General features: G+C 38.8%; 1 pseudogene; it reads right to left on the bottom strand.

Moving 5' to 3' along the window:
• Nucleotides 1-6,077, bottom strand: part of LOC103077400 (transcription elongation factor B polypeptide 3 pseudogene) — an 18,245-nt pseudogene extending 12,168 nt beyond the window's left edge.
• Between the last annotated feature and the right edge of the window lie 897 nt (nucleotides 6,078-6,974).

The following is a 6,974-nucleotide window of genomic DNA, read 5'->3' as shown; positions in this document are numbered from 1 at the left end:
GAGTGTGGGTATGTATTTCTGTGATTTTTCACCTTACATATGTCTTATATTAGGTAGATTTGCATCTGCTCACATAGAAAGATGTTCAAGACATATTATTAAGTGGGGGGAAAAGCAAGGTGCCCAACAGTATATATAAAATGAAAAATTTTTTGCAAATTTAAAAGAATTTGTGCATATATATGTTGATATATTCATAAACCCCTTTCAGACAGAATGTTACATGAGAAATTAACAATGGTGGATTGGGTGAAGAGAGAAATGTTTCTTTTTAAACTTTTTGTACTAATCGAAGTTTTTCTTTGTCAAATTTAAACATTTTTTTATAGGTTTATTGGAATATAATTGCTTTACAATGTTGTGTTAGTTTCTGTTGTACACCAAAGTGAATCAGCTATACATATACATATATCCCCATATCCCTTCCTTCTTGAGCCTCCCTCCCACCCTCCCTATCCCACCCCTCTAGGTGGTCACAATGCATGAGCTGATCTCCCTGTGCTATGCAGCAGCCTCCCACTAGCCATCCATTTTACATTTGGTAGTCTGTATATGTCCATGCCACTCTCTCACTTCGTCCCAGCTTCCCCTTCACCCCTGTGTCCTCAAGTCCGTTCTCTACATCTGTGTCTTTTATTCCTGCCCTGCCAATAGGTTCATCAGTACCATTTTTTTAGATACCATGTATGTGCATTAGCATACAGTATTTGTTTTTCTCTTTCTGACTTCACTCTGTATGACAGACTTTAGGTCCATCCACCTCATTACAAATAACTCAATTTCGTTCCTTTTTATGGCTGAGTAATATTCCATTGTATATATGTGCCACATCTTCTTTATCCATTCATCTGTCGATGGACATTTAGGTTGCTTCCATGTCCTGGCAGTTGTAAATAGTGCTGCAGTGAACATCGTGGTACGTGACTCTTATTGAATTATGGTTTTCTCAGGGTATATGCTCAGTAGTGGGATTGCTGGGTCATATTTTTAGTTTTTTAAGGAACCTCCATACTGTTATCCATAGTGGCTGTATCAATTTACATTCCCACCAACAAAGCAGGAGGGTTCCCTTTTCTCCACACCCTCTCCAGCATTTATTGTTTGTAGATTTTTTGATGATGGCCATTCTGACGCATGTGAGGTGATACCTCATTGTGGTTTTGATTTGCATTTCTCTAATGATTAGTGATGGTGAGCATCCTTTCATGTGTTTGTTGGCAATCTGTATGTCTTCTTTGGAGAAATGTCTATTTAGGTCTTCCACCCATTTTTGGATTGGGTTGTTTGTTTTTCTTATATTGAGCTGCATGAGCTGCTTGTATATTTTGGAGATTAATCCTTTGTCAGTTGCTTCATTTGCAAATATTATCTCCCATTCTGAGGGTTGTCTTTTCGTCTTGTTTATGGTTTCCTTTGCTGTGCAAAAGCTTTTAAGTTTCATTAGGTCCTATTTGTTTATTTTTTATTTTATTTCCATTACTCTAGGAGGTGGGTCAAAAAGGATCTTGCTGTGATTTATGTCAAAGATTTAAACATTACCTTTAATTCACACTTTCTTTCTATTTGGGAGTGGACAGTAAGTAAGTAGAGAGAAAATACAATATCTTCAGAATCTTTCCTCGTCAGTGTATATAGACCTACTTCATTCTTTATATTGGGGCATAGTGATACATAGTAAGCCTGTATCATGATTTAGTTAACCACTAATGGACATTTTAGAGTATTTCTGATTTTGGAGGGGAATACACATAATGCTGTATTAGACATCCTTGAACATTTATTATTTTGCACATGTGAAGTATTTCTATAATATAGTCTAATTGATCTAGCATAAATGGTGAGGTATGGAATTGCGGGGTCAGTGGGCCATGTGCATGTTTCCTTTTGCTGTATAAAAGTGTTGTACTAGTTTATATTTCCACCAATTGTATCTGAGTACATATTCTTTCACACCTTGCCAACTCTGAATATTATCTGGATAAAATTTTTTAATTTCTGCATTAAAAAATTTTGAGATTCTTTTTGAAAGAAGTTTATTTTTTTCCAAATGAGCTGAGGAAATATTAACACTACTTAAGGTGGTTTCTTCAACTTTTCTGTGTACTGCAAGTTGTGATAAAACCAGAAAGAAAAGATAAAGGAAATATCTGCCTAGATGATTTTGTGTTTTTTTTTCTGTCTGGGGAGTCTACCCTGTAGCCACATTGACTCAGCAAGCTTGTTACAGCCAAGTCATCAGAGCTAGTAAAGAAGCATCACTGCCGCATCCCAAGACATACCAGGCTCTGCCATCAGGGTGGTGAGGAGGCTCTCACAGCAGTGTGGGTGATAAGCAGCACCCCTATTTCCATTTTGAATAACTTCAAAATATTGCATGAAATCATTTCTATTTCCAGTCATATTTTATATTACTCAAAACATTGTTCAAATTATTTACATTTGTTTTAGCCTTTTTCTCCCTAACTCTCCCTGTTTTTATGCATTTTAAAACAGCTTTATCGAGATATAATTCATATACCGTGCAACTCACCCATTTATTTTTTTATTTTTTATTTTGTAAGATGAATTCTTCTTTTAGATTTTTGTAAGATGTTTTTTTTTTTTTTTTTTTTTTTTTTTTTTTTTTTGGCTGTGTCGGGTCTTCGTTGTGGCATGCAGGATCTTTGTTGTGACGTGTGGGCTTCTCTGTAGTTGTGGTGCGCGGGCTCTCTAGCTGAGGCGCACTAGGGGCTCAGTTGCCCTGCGGCACGTGGGATCTTAGTTCCCTGACCACGGATGGAACCCGCGTCCCTTGCATTGGGAGGCGGCTTCTTAACCACTGGATCACCAGGGAAGTCCAACTCACCCATTTAAAGTGTGCAATTCTATGGCTTTTAAGGACAGGGGGTGACGGTTAAGGGGTGCAGAGTTTCTTTTTGGGGTAATGAACATGTTTTTAAATTAGCATGGTGATAGTTGTATAAATCTGATCTGGGCTCTACCCAGGTGACCACCTTTAAGAAATTCAGGGCTGTCAGCCAAAGCCAGTGCAGCGTGTGTCGTACTGAGGAGCACAAGCAAAACACTCCCGGCTGTTTTTTCTCAGCATCTTAGTCATAAGGGACCATTTGCATTAGTGCGTGTTTAGATTAGGAAGAAGCATGTGCTTTCAGAGTGAAGGATGGAGGGTCTCTGAACTATATGAACAAAGCAACTAACAGCTGTTAAGTACCCACCAAACACTGACCTGATGCTGGCAGAGCACCCCACAGATTGCAAAACACCAGGTGGAAATGGACCTGGTCAGTGTCGAGTGCAGTCCCTCTGGGGATATTCATGGCTTTCATGGCTCTTTAATTCAAATCCTTTTGTTCTCAAAGACCTTTGCGTACAAATGAGATGGATGGGCTTCACGCACAGCAGGACTGTGTTTTTCAGGAATTAAAGGCATAATCTCCTACAAGACGCACTCCTCCTGGTGCCGCAGGGTGACTAACTAACTGAGGTCTAGCCAGTAGTTGCTTTGAAATGGTCACTAAAATTGTGAGATTATGTTTGAGGAATTGTAAGAGACACCATTTGTTGCTATGTGAGCTCAGCTAAGACTGGCAACCACGGTTGTTTGATTTGGGCAAATTTGGCACAATTTTTGGCAGATTAGAACAGCAGCTTCTCTCTGGTCAGATGTGAATGTGCCGGGGCAGGAGTGGACACTGATAGGAGGGGTTAATGCAGGGGAGGAGTTGATGCAGGGAAGGGCACAGGCCGGACCCAGAGACCTCGGTTCTGAGTCTAACCCCCAAGCATGAGTTTGAGAAAGTGGACATTTAGAAACATATCCCATCAATCTTATTACTGCTTGTTTAATATGCAGTTTTATTTTTATTTTGAAAACTTGATTTGGACCAAATTTTGTGATGATTGTCATCTTTTTTATTATGTAAGTAGTGATTTGGAACTACCTAAATTTCATGAAGTACTTCCCTTCCTCATACACTAGATGGCACTACAGGCGAGGCAAACCAACTTACAAAAATAGAGACTGACCACCAAGGCTAATTTTGGTAAATTAGAAAGGCTTCAGTCTTCACCAAGAGTTGTTGTGTCAGCATCTTCAGAAATATGAGGGAAAACTGCCAGTGTTGGACGTCTTAATAGGATGTCATTTTGTATAGTGGCTTTCAAGTTTTTTTTTACTGTGACCAACTGTGAGACGCCTTAGACTGGGATCCAGCGGACACACACGTGCAAACACAACAAAAGTTTCACGAAGCAATACTAAGCCTTCTTACCTGTTATGCATTCTGTGATAATTCTGTTGCGTTGAACTATGCTGTTTGTAGCCCATTGATTTCATGACCTGTAGTTTGACAAACACAATTTTCTAGTGGATCTATCAAGAAATATCAGTCTCTGCTTAGCACTTGGCACCATGCCAGGTACTTGGGGCGCCGTGAAGAAATACTTAACTATACTTCTGTTTTCTGGGAAAGAGAAGAGTTACCTTGAGAAGCCTTAGAGAGCAACCCTGTAAGACACTGTAAAATTATGCCCACAGACTAAAAAAACTGTGCAAGCAGATAATTGAAGTGAAGATATTATGGAATAGCTGGATCATACCTAAGCTCTTACTCTGATATGAATTTTTTTTTTTTTTTTTTTTTTTTTTTTGCGGTACGCGGGCCTCTCACTGTTGTGGCCTCTCCTGTTGCGGAGCACAGGCTCCAGACGCTCAGGCTCAGCGTCCATGGCTCACGGGCCCAGCTGCTCCGCAGCATGTGGGATCTTCCCAGACCGGGGCACAAACCCGTGTGCCCTGCATCGGCAGACAGACTCTCAACCACTGCACCACCAGGGAAGCCCTGATATGAATTTTCTTGGGGGAAATGACATACTGTGAAACAAAAGTAGTCACAAGAAATACATGTGTATTCCACTCATATAACATTCAAAAATGTAAAAACTAAACACTGTTTTTTTACGGATGTATAGTTGGTAAAAACCATAAAGAAAAAGAGAATGATGAGCATAAAAGTCAGGTTGGAAGTTACCTCTGGTGGGAGGAGGGGAAACCTCTGAAAGGAACAGCATGAGGGAGTTTCTAAGACACTGAAGGTGCTCTGGGGCTTAACCAGGGTGAAGCTTGTTATTATTATTATTATTAAAAATGAATGGATGTTTTATACATTCTTCTATATGAATTATATATTTCATAATAATAAAAACATAGCAAAGAAGATTACTGTAATTGCCTTCTTGAGTCTTTAACTTGTCTTGGTAAGTTGCTTTCCGGTTTTTTAACTCACTCGGACAAAAGGGGTTTCTTCAAGGACAGAGGTAGAAATGTACCAAAGGTCAGTTTTTAAGAATGAACTGTCATACAGTTTTAAAGCTCTCCAAATGTTATCAGATCTGTCCTTGAGGGCAAATTTGGATTTTAGAAAGAGTCAAAACTGCTAATAAAGTGTGTTCTTAAATTTAGTGAGGCACAACTTCAAATAAGAGGACTCTCCAACAGCTGAGGGGTGATTAAGTTATGGTGCATTCTCTGCAGTCATTAAAAGTCATGTTTTAGAAAAACTTCTAATAACTGGGAAAAATATTTACAAAGTATTGATATTTTTAAGAAGAAAAAGCACAGGTTATCAAAACACATGAGAAGCCTCTTTTGTAAGAAGATGGAAAGAATGTGACCAAAACATCTAATTTTTTTCTTGTGCCTTTACGCATTGTCCCAGTTTTCTACAGGGCAACATATTATTTTTGTAAATGTGGGCTGGGGAAGACTGTGGTCATTAATACATTGAAGACAATTTTAAAAGAGGAGTTTCGGAAATATTTTGAGAAATGGAATAAAAGCATTACCTGCTGAGGTAGTTACGTTGAAGGGTGACTCCATTTAAATATATTAAGTCTGATATGTTTGTTTAAAAATCAGTTAATAGTTTAAAAAATAGACATTTTTTAGAGCAGTTTTGATTTCACAGCAAAATTGAGTGGAAAGTATGGAAAATTCCCATATACCCCCTGCCCCACACATGCACCGGCTTCCCCAGTATCAACCTCCTGTGTCAGATGAACCTACCTTGACACGTCATTGTCACTCAAAGTCCGTAGTTTACATTAGAGTTCACTTCTGGTGCACATTCTATGGATTTTGACAAATCTTTAATGACATGTAGGCACCATGATAGTATCATATAGAATAATTTCACTGCCCTGAAATTCTCTGTGCTCTGCCTCCCTCCCTCTCTCCCAAACTGGCCACCAATAGCTTTTTACTGTCATCATAGTTTTGCCTTTTCCAGAATGTCATATAGTTGGAAACATACAGTATAAAGCTGTTGACACAAAGAGCCAATAAATAATCTATAAAAGGACTAAAAAGGAGTTTTATTTGAGCCAAATTGAGGACTATAGTCCAGGAGACACAGACTCAAGAAGCATTTGAATTGTGTTCTGCAGGACTACAAAATAGGGGAGGATTATAAAGGCAAAAATTGCAAGGTTACAACTAGTTAACATGAATTGTTTATCACGAATTATGATTGGGGCTGGCAAGAAGTAAGGGTGCTTGTAAAGTAAGTATTGGTTGGGTCCAAAATGGTTGCAGCTGCTAGCAGATCTTGTTTTGAGAATGGCTGGTGGTGTCCTTGAGTCTGATACAGGTCAGAAATTCAAGTTCTTAATAATGCAGGAATGTGTCTGAAACCATATCCACAATGGCCACCAGGCTCCACTTTGGATGCCTGAACCACAGTTACTCCGTTTTGATTTTTAAACACATCTTTTCCTTAATGGTTAAAGCAGATGTACAATTTGTCTGATAGGCTACAGAACAGGCTATTCTATTCAAGTCAAATCACGTATATGCCAGAATGACTTCCCCATACCTCAATATGTGAAAATTTCTGGCATTGTAACCTTTTCAGATTGGCTTTTTTTTACTTAGTAATATGCATCTAAGTTTCCTACATGTCTTTTCATGGCTTGGT

Source organism: Lipotes vexillifer, unplaced genomic scaffold (assembly GCF_000442215.2).
Source record: "Lipotes vexillifer unplaced genomic scaffold, Lipotes_vexillifer_v1.1 scaffold36, whole genome shotgun sequence".
NCBI lineage: Eukaryota > Metazoa > Chordata > Mammalia > Artiodactyla > Lipotidae > Lipotes > Lipotes vexillifer.
Note: the sequence above shows the minus strand (reverse complement) of the source record. Positions and strands in the feature narration are given on the sequence as shown.